We start from the raw sequence: 10,202 nt of genomic DNA, 5'->3' as shown, positions 1-10,202 counted from the left end.
ATTGTGTCTGCCTCCTCTTTTCCTAAGTCTGCCTTCATTGATCATCAGACTGTCTCCTTAACTTTAAATTCTCACTACGTCCTAGACCAGTCCGTTTGCCGTGGACTGCGACGGGTAAGGGGGGATAAATAGATCCTGGTGTTTGAGTGGTGGCTATCTGAGGATAAACCACAACAACACAATACTTTGGCTCCAAGTTCCCCTAGACCTGAGGCCCAGATTGCCCGCTCTGGGTCAACCGGCTAGTCATGCCGAGCTACCAGCATAGGTCGTCGACATATGCTGGAGGGCGGTGGCTGGAGGGTCAATCAGGGAACTGCTGTATCGGACACATGTCCGATGCAGCAGCTGACTGAGTATAGCACCTGTGTAGCCCTGGCGGGCTCATTCTGGACATCCGAATGGCCCGTCCCCTTGTTGGACTCGATGGCGGGTGGGGAGCACAGGTGCCGAACTAACAAGAAAATATAAATGGATAAAAAAAACAATAAACTACTTGCCCCAGATTTAAGTCTGGGCAAGAGACGCCTTATTGAGGCTAAAAAGGAGGAGGCCACAAAAAGCTGTACTACCTGGCCATCATTTTTGGTGGTCAGGTGCACAGAGGAGGGGAAAAGCCTTACAAAGCTGAGCCCTTTCCTTATCTATAGGGGACTCAGGTCAGTAGTGGGAGAGCCCAAGAGTGTGACTAAGCTACACAAATCAATGGAACTTCTTATAGAAGTAGATGGTGTGACAAGTCAAAAACTCGCTGTCAGAGTCACTCAAATTTATCACAGCATTAATTTTTTTTTTCTTTCTTTATTTATTTTATTTTAATTATTTCCCCATCCTACCCCTAAATTCTTCACCCGCACCACCTTTTCCGCTCCAGGCTAGACTTAGTTGACCACATTGGACATAGCTAGGCCACGTCTTTCGTTTTATCTTCCCTTGACCGGGGCAAAGATACACACAGACTCTTTGATCTTATCGACAGGATGTCTGACAGCCGCAGTGGACACCACCTTGTGTGGAATGCAAGTCACTCCTCCCCCCCCCTTTTCTCCTACGTCTCTCTTTGATCTAGGAGATTACTCGAGTCAAAGTGCCTCTCGACCAATGTGCGACTCCCATCTCCTCAAGTCTAATTCACCCACGTGTAAGATAATTCTAAGCCTAGGGCATTTCCTGTTTCCGCCCACATTTTCCAGGCCTATATAAAGTAGATCCAAATCAAATCAGACCCTCTTATTTCTCTATCGCTGAGCAATCGAGTCTGGACTACTTCATTTATCCTTTCTCCTAGAGGAATACCTGGTGGTAAGCCGAACTTAATCACAAGTTCCATCTTAATTACTTTTGTGCTATTTCCATTGGATATTATCATGTGTATTTTGCTTAGTTCATTTATATTTAATTAGTGCATTGTGTATTTCTCACTGGCGTAAGTAGAAAACATAAACATGTCCTATGTATATATTTATGTATTGCATTAATCTATTAATGTCACGGTGCTCAATTGATCGTTGAGGCAACCATGTATATATTCGTACATCTTATTTTATTTCCTTTATCTCGGTTGACCGCCTTGATAATTTTACTAGCGCACTAATACTGCGTCTAGAAAAGAGATATGAGTTATCTCCCCTGTAGTCATTTCACTCTAACGAGAGTTGCGCCGCTTGAACGGACACCCTCTCCATTCAAGCGCGCTCCATTGTTCTCGACCCACGGTCATATGTAAACAAACCGTCTTGGTCTCTGACCACCGCCCAATTCAACCCCCCCCCCTTCTTTCTCTATCCACCTGTGTTGTTTATTTGAGATTATTATTTCCCCTTCTATGTACATTTTTATATTATTATTTCCCCCTTTATGTACATTTCTATATTGCTACTATCAGCCATCTGTTTTCCAAATCCCATTTGTCATCATCTCCCCATTGTGCTCTAAAGCAGTTTCACCAATCTGACGAATGCACCTCAATCGAGGGCATCGATAAGATGCATGAGAGACATGTCCTAACTTGTCTTTATTTATCCGCAGCCTCCCTCAGGTGTCTGCCTATTTATCTGATTACTTACCTGCCTATTTGTGTGCTTAGTGCTATTCAGCACCGCACTTGCCTACTGAGATCTACTCAACTCTACTACTTGGCGCTATCGGCCTTGCCCGCCTATTCGACAGCCCACCTGTCAACCTATTAGGTTCGACGTCCCTATAGACTCAGGACTGTGCGAGACGTCATAGCTAAGCCAACCCTCTGCAACTCACGGGACATATCCTGTCAACTACGCTGCCCACGGCAGATCAGTTCTGCCCGCAGTACACTTGTGCCCACGGTAGCCGGCCTCCCGCCCTACTGTGCCCACTACAGATATTAGAACTTGGGATTGAGACTCCACAAGAACTATATCACCGGCGTCCCTCTATCCGCTAGAGCGCCACCTCCAGCTGCAGAACCTCAAGCCAGGACACAGCCAGCTGCGACATCAACAGGACAACCAGCTAAGTCAGAGGACAAAGTGACATGCTCTCTTATTAAATGCAAGAGTGATGATTAAATCTAGTACTATTTAGAGATAGATGCAAACCCTCCCCCTTTTTATTCTTATATGTATATTTATGTCAATAAATATTCTTCATTTTTTAGCGGCCCCCGTAAGGGGAAAAAGCCGCTATTAGGTTTGTGCAAAATGTCCGTCTGTCCGTCTGTCACACTCAGATCTCGAAAACTAGAAGAGATATGAAAAATATTATTTCATCATTAAATGCGGCTTCAAAAGTTTAGGTGCAACGGCTACTTTTGGTTTTCTAAAAGCAAACCGTTTAATTTATAAAATTAATTAAGCAAGCGATTTTTTCATAAAAATACACCAATTCTAAAACAATTACGTAAATGTAAGGGAGGCAATGTTACAATATGCTAACAAAGATGGACAATTTTTGTGTATTTTCAGTGTCACTAAGTAAAATATATTTTAAAAATGTACAGGAAATGTTTACAACAAATATTATGCAGCGATTTTCGTGCAGTAGCGTAACGTCGCTACATGATCAGGTACTAAACCAATTCTTAAACTTTTTTAAAAAATCAGATTTTATTTATTTTTTGTTTAGTGCCCCTATTCGAATAAAAGAAGATTATTTTTGTGCGTTTTGTCTGTTGGTCGGTCTGTCCGTCACGATTAGACTAAAAAAAAAACTAGAACTCTAAAAGGTATTGAAATTCTGATTTACACTTTAATGTTCCTCCCGTAACATCTCAATAGTTTTAAGTATCTAAAAATTGATTGTTCCGGATTTTTTTGTGCAAAACTAATCAACCCCAACAAATGTTTGTTTGCTCTTCTAATTAATATTACATTCAATTTCCATGCTTAAACGTCAATCAATAATCAATAAGCTTATTAATAATATGTTGTCTCGTTTTTTATGTAAATAGCATATTAATGATAAATCAAAATCTCTATACTGACTTATATTTCATTAAGTGTAAAAATGTTCCGGATATTGTTTTAAAAACACGAATTATGCCTAATGATTGTTTGAAATCGCATAATTTACTAATATTACACTTATATTATTTGACAATGCGTCACTATAATTTGGTTATCAATATCAAATTGTTCCGTATTTTCATCTTTAAACAAATTTTAAAAATATCGACAATAGGTTGTTTGGGGCTTTAAAAAAAATTAATTTATTAGAATTGATTGCTGAAAATTACTTTTTAGACATTTAATTTTCTTGCTAAAACATAACATAGAAGTTTTGTAATCGATAAAGAAAGTTTCGGATTTTGTTTCTTACAAATCGTCGCCAGAAATTTTCGAATTTTTTCTAAAAATCTACTAACGCCAAATAATTGTTTGAACTCCCTCTTCTAATTAATAAACAAATAATCTTCTCATTTACGAAATAATGTTTTTACGGATTTTTATGAAAAATATTTTAACTCACTACTCTCTTACAGTACATTTAACTTTCTACCTAAAACATGTAAAAATCTAATTATCGTTAATATTATGTTCCGATTTTTAAGGAAAACAGAATCCAATCTCCAAAGTAAGGTATGAAAATCTCTCCAGATGGCTGTAGTATATCTAATTTTTATACGAGACCATCCAAAAAATTTAATTAACGGTAGTACATTTATCTGAAATTCTCTTTTTCTTTTACTATTTATACAAACATCCGGAACAATCTATTATATACACTTTTCAATTGTGTTCATACCTAAAAATTATTGCGATGTTTTGAAACGTAAAATTAAGGTTAATCAATTTTTAATAACTTTAAGTGGTTCTTTTTTTATATCAAGATGACGGACAGACCGACTGACAGACAAAACGCAAAAACAATGCGGCTTTGATCCTTTTTAAATAAATTCTATTAGAACTCAGTGCACCAATGTCTATGAACCCTTGTTAAATATCTCGTGTAAATAAAGACATTTTTTTTTAATGGTACCGGTACTAGCCTATTCCGAGGTAATGGATTTTTTTTTCACGACGTCATTTGAATGGACTCTTTAAATGTAATGTTAAAAGAACGCACTCGGTGCACCAATGTCTATTAAAACTCGAAAAAGTGCTCGTATTAATGAAAATATATTTTAGTCTAACTAAGCTGTGTGACGTAGTGTTTTTTTTTTCCTTTGACGTCATATGGAATGAATTCTTTAAATAAAATTCTAAAAGAACGCACTCGGTGCACCAATGTCTATGAACACTCGATAAATGGCTCGTAATGATGAAGGCGATTTTTATTCTAGCTAGGCCGTATGACGTAGTGTTTTTTTTCCCTCTGACGTTATATGGAATTAATTCTTCAAATGAAATGAAAAAAGAACTCGGTATAGTAATGTTTATTAAGCCTCGTTATGTGACTCGCGTTTAAAAAAGGAATGATATCCCGATTTAGATCTAATCTAGATTTTTTAAAACTAGATCTAGATTTTTATTACAGTATATCTAGATCTGGATTTATATTCTAATTAAAATTATTTTAGAGTCTAGATCTAGAAATTCTAGATCTAGATCTAGTTTAGACTAAAATAGACTAGATTAAGATGTAGAATTTCAATTTCTAAACTTAAAATGTAAAAAAAAAGTGTAGATTTTCATTTCCAAACGTTTTGATCAATATTGTAATGTTTTAATATACTAAAACTAATCTACTATTTTTTATTTAATTTCAATTTACGGCAAATGAATCTTTGAAACATTATTACTTTTGACCATCAAAATTAAATCACCTCTTGAATATTATTTGCGAATATGCAGATCCGACAGGGATCCGACTTTGACGGGGGCCGCCTCTGAGTTTGTGTAACACAAACTCTCTTTGTAATCTTGTTAACTTTTGTATCTATCGTTCATTGCTTGTCTCATTGCGTGTCTGCTCCCGATTCTTATGCTGATAGGTTGGGGTGTGATAGCTTTAAAAATAATCATCCCCTAGACATAAACGCGCCAAACACACGTCACATTTCCCCACTTGTCACAGATGGCAAGACACACTCTGGTGGGCTTTTAAGATGCAGACGACTCTGTGATCTCCTAGTGGAAGTCATGCCACACAAGAGTCTGAACACCAGCAGAGGTGTAACCAGCTCTAGGGACCTACTGGAATGTTTCGAGAAGGAAATAGTGGAGGGCATTGAAGGAGTCACTCATGCCCGGCGCATTACCAGGCGCAGGGATGGTGAGGAGGTCAAAACCGCCACTATTATCCTTACATTCGGAACTAGGACACCGCTAGAGTATGTGAAGGCAGGATACCTACGAGTTCCAGTGAGGCCCTACATACCTAACCCCATGAGGGGCTTCAAGTGCCAGGGTTATGGACACGGCGCGGCAGTCTGCAAGAGGAACACTGTGTGTGCCAGATGTACTGGAGAGAGTCATGAGGGCAAGAGCTGCACAGCCCAGATCAAATGCCCAAACTGTCACGCTGGCCACTCAGCCTACTCTAAGGACTGCCCTGTGTGGAAATAGGAGGTTGCCGTGCAGGAGTACAAGGCAAGAAATGGATGTACCTTCAGGCAGGCGAAATCGGCTGTACTGGCCCTACCCAAGGGCCAATTCGGTTTGACAAAGACCTACGCCCAGGCTGTTGCTAAGATAGGAAGATCCATAGCCACACAGACAGACACATTGACCCACCACCCCCTCCTCCTCCTCCAACTCAGAAGAAAACACCGCCAAAGAACACACCTCTGAAGAAACAAGAAAGCCCTGTTGTCATGCTAAAGAACAGGTTCTCTGTGCTTGCTGATGAGAACATGGAGACTGAGCATGTCAAAACCAACACTTCGGGAGAACCCGGAGACATCATGTCTGACACAGGTTCTCCTCAGAGAACCCAGCCAGACACCCCAACCTCTACCGAATTAGAAAGACTTCCCCAAAAGGGGGTTGTCTTCCTCTCCATCCAAACCCAAGAATAAAAATACCAATGTCACTGGAATAAAGGCCAAATAGCTCCAAGTAGGTCATTTAGAATAAGCCATGGATTCCAGAATTGTACAAGGCCAATTATGAGGAAATGCAGCTACTGATGGACTCTGAGACTCCTGTAGCTGTCTGCTTACAGGAAACATTTCTGAAAGATAACATCATTTGCCGAAGCTACAGTGCTTACAGCACGAATGTTAAGGATGCAGAGAGAGCATCAGGGGGAGTCTATATCCTTGTGAAGGACAGCATCCCCCAATGAGAGGGTAGAACTACAGACCACATTACAGGCCGTAGCATCTAGGATAACACTTCACAAGGTTTTCACTTGCTGCAGCCTGTATCTACCACCAGGCGCTCCATAAAACCCAACAGACATGGAGGACCTATTGAAACAACTCCCCCGGCCTTATTTAATCATTGGGGATTTCCATGCCCATAACACCATGTGGGGATTTAACAATTCCTACACAAGAGGTCGTATGCTGGAGGATATCTTCCTCCAACATGATTTATGCATACTTAATGATGCATCACCGACCTACTTGCACCCAGGTACTGGTTCACTCACATGCATTGACCTCACCGTATGCGTCCCCGGACTTCTAGACGATTTTAAATGGTCAGTTAGCAATGATCTACGGGGAAGTGATTACTTCCCAATCATCATTACTACTAACAATCTCCCTTCATTGGGACGACCTCAACGGTGGAAACTGAATAAGGCCGATTGGGAACAATTCCAAAAAAGATGCTCCGAGGATATCACAGAAAATATCCTCGATGAACAGAACCCAGCTGATACCTTTGCTAGCAAGCTACTAAGTATAGCCAGTAAAGTTGTACCCCTAACCTCTGCAGATCCAAAACGGCCTAGCAAACCATAATTTAATACAGCTTGTAAAAGTGCTATTGGCGATAGGAAAAAATGACTGGCTGCATTTATAAAGAATCCTTCGCAGGAAAACCTAAAGCTATTCAGGATAGCTAGAGCAAAGGCTAGACAAACCATACGGTCAGCCAAAAGGAATTCCTGGAAAAGTTTTGTCGGCAGTCTGGATGCCAAAACTTCTGCTAGAGCGGTTTGGAAGGCAGTAAGGCGAATCAAAGGGAAAGAATCAAATGCAATAGGGCTGTCACGTCCCCCAGAGAAATAGCTGACTACCTTGCATCCTCAATAGCAGAAAAATCATCCACTGCACACTACACGCCAGAGTTCCAAAAAGTCAAAACCAGGGAGGAAAGACACCCCATTGATTTCAGGTCAGAGAATAATGAAGACTACAACAAACCGTTCTCGCTTGAGTAACTGAGGGAATCGCTGAACAAGTCACATGACACAGCGCCTAGAGAAGATGAAATCCATTACCAGTTCCTCAAGCACCTTCCCGAACCCTCATTGGCAGTCCTGCTAGGGGTCTATAACTGTGTGTGGCAAACAGGCGCTTTCCCAAACAGCTGGAGGAAAGCCACAGTTATACCGATACCTAAACCGGGAAGAGACGGCTCTGACCCAGCTAACTATCGACCAATAGCACTAACAAGCTGCATCTGCAAAACCATGGAAAGAATGATTAACAGTAGGCTGGTCTGGTACCTGGAGAGGAATAAAGTGATCTCCAACTACCAGTGTGGATTCCGGCAGGGGCGGACAACAACTGACCACCTGGTAAGGCTGGAAGCTTTTATTAGAAATGCATTACTCAGAACAGAACATCTAGTAGCTGTATTCTTCGATATAGAAAAGGCCTATGACACAACCTGGAAACATGGCATTCTACGTGACCTGGAGCTTATGGGGCTTAAGGGACACCTCCCCCTTTTTGTGGGGGAATTCCTGAAAGACCGAAAATTTCAGGTTCGAGTGGGCAACTCCGCTTCTGACACTCATGACCAGGAAATGGGTGTACCCCAGGGCAGCATTCTGTCAGTCACCCTGTTCAACATTAAAATAAATAACATAAATGCTCTGTCCCCTGGCATAGAGTGCTCTTAGTATGTTGATGACTTTGTCATTTTTTCTTATGGGAAAAACATGAACACCTTAGAAAGAAAATTACAGTTATGTTTAAACAGCGTTGGGTAAACAATAATGGTTTTAAATTTTCGGACTCCAGAACAGTTAGTATGCATTTTTGTAATTTAAGGGGGCTCCACCCAGACCCTGAACTATTTATACACAAAAAAGAAGATCCCTGTCGTGAAAACTACAAAATTTTTAGGCCTCACCTTAGATTCCAAATTTAATTTTCTCCCCCACATTAAGGAACTTAAGAAGAAATGCCAAAAGTCATTAAACATACTTAGAGTACTCAGCCATATGGACTGGGGAGCTGACAGAGATACCTTGCTGCTGCTATATCGGAGTCTAATTCGATCCAAGCTAGACTACGGATCCATAATATATGGAGCAGCAATGAAGTCGTACCTTAAAATACTGGAACCAATACAAAATGCTGCCCTGCGTCTCTGTCTCGCCGCTTTTCGTACATCACCTATCCCAAGTCTCCATGTGGAGGCTGGAGAACTCCCCATGGATATAAGAATGAAAAAGCTTGCAATACAGTATATTGTCAAGCTAAAATCCAACCCCACGAACCCTGCTTTCGACTCCATATTTAACCCCACAGAGGTAGAATTATACAATCGAAGGCCTAACGTCATACAGTCGTTGGGCCTTCGAATGAGAGAACCCATCCAAAATTTAACCCCACCCATTGACCAATCTCTAAAATAGAAACCCCTCAGAATCCTCCTTGGCTAATGAATAAACCCAAAATAAATTTATCCCTCCTTAAATTCAAAAAAAGAAAATACAGACCCAAGCATACTACAAGTCCATTTTAGGGAACTGCAGGAGAGCTACGGAGATTGTGGCACCATCTACACAGACGGATCCAAAATGTATGGAAAGGGCGCGTATGCCTGCTCCTTTTGGAATAATCTCCCGTAGACTCCCCGATGGCTGCTCCATGCAATATCGCTTGCACTTATGGCCGTTAAAGCATCAGAAAGGAGGAAATTTATAATCTGCTCCGACTCCAAATCTGCATTGCAAGCTTTGGTGCGGATGAAGACTGACATCCCATTGGTACATAAGAGCCTAAAGCTGTTGGACCAAATAACAGCCGACCGTAGGGATGTCACCTTCATCTGGGTCCCGTCCCATGTTGGCATTGAGGGAAACGAAGCCGCAGACAGAGAAGCAAAGAGAGCCCTAAATCATGCGGTGTCAGGAACCCAAATTCCCTATCGAGAGTGGCAGAACCGATGGGAGGCTGAGACTCACAATAAAATCAGGCAGATTGTGGCGGATGTCAGGTGGCGGCCCACATCTAAGGGTCTGACAAGGCGTGGTAGCACGACCATGTCCAGACTTAGGATTGGCCACACCTACATCACGCCCTCTTTTGTACTGAAGAGAGAGGAGCTCCCACTTTGTGAGTACTGTGACTCTCGCCTCACCGTGGAACATATCCTCGTTGATTGCCCCAGATACCAGGATTTCGGAGAAATATTTTAGAGCCATTAACTTAAAAACACTATTTGATAATGTCGACCCTGGGAAGGTACTGGGCTTTATCCGGGAAGTGGGGTTATCTACGAAAATCTGATTTATGACTTTGTGAACATGTACTATTTACATTAGATTTTTACCAAATAATTAAATTTTTACTACCTTTACTATTTTAACTGTGAATAGACCTTGATTTTAATGACATGACTGTATAGAATTTGGCCCTAGTTGTTTAGAGAGAG

This window comes from Biomphalaria glabrata, chromosome 14, assembly GCF_947242115.1.
Source record: "Biomphalaria glabrata chromosome 14, xgBioGlab47.1, whole genome shotgun sequence".
NCBI lineage: Eukaryota > Metazoa > Mollusca > Gastropoda > Planorbidae > Biomphalaria > Biomphalaria glabrata.
The sequence above is the reverse complement of the archived record's forward strand: the minus strand, read 5'-3'. Positions refer to the sequence as shown.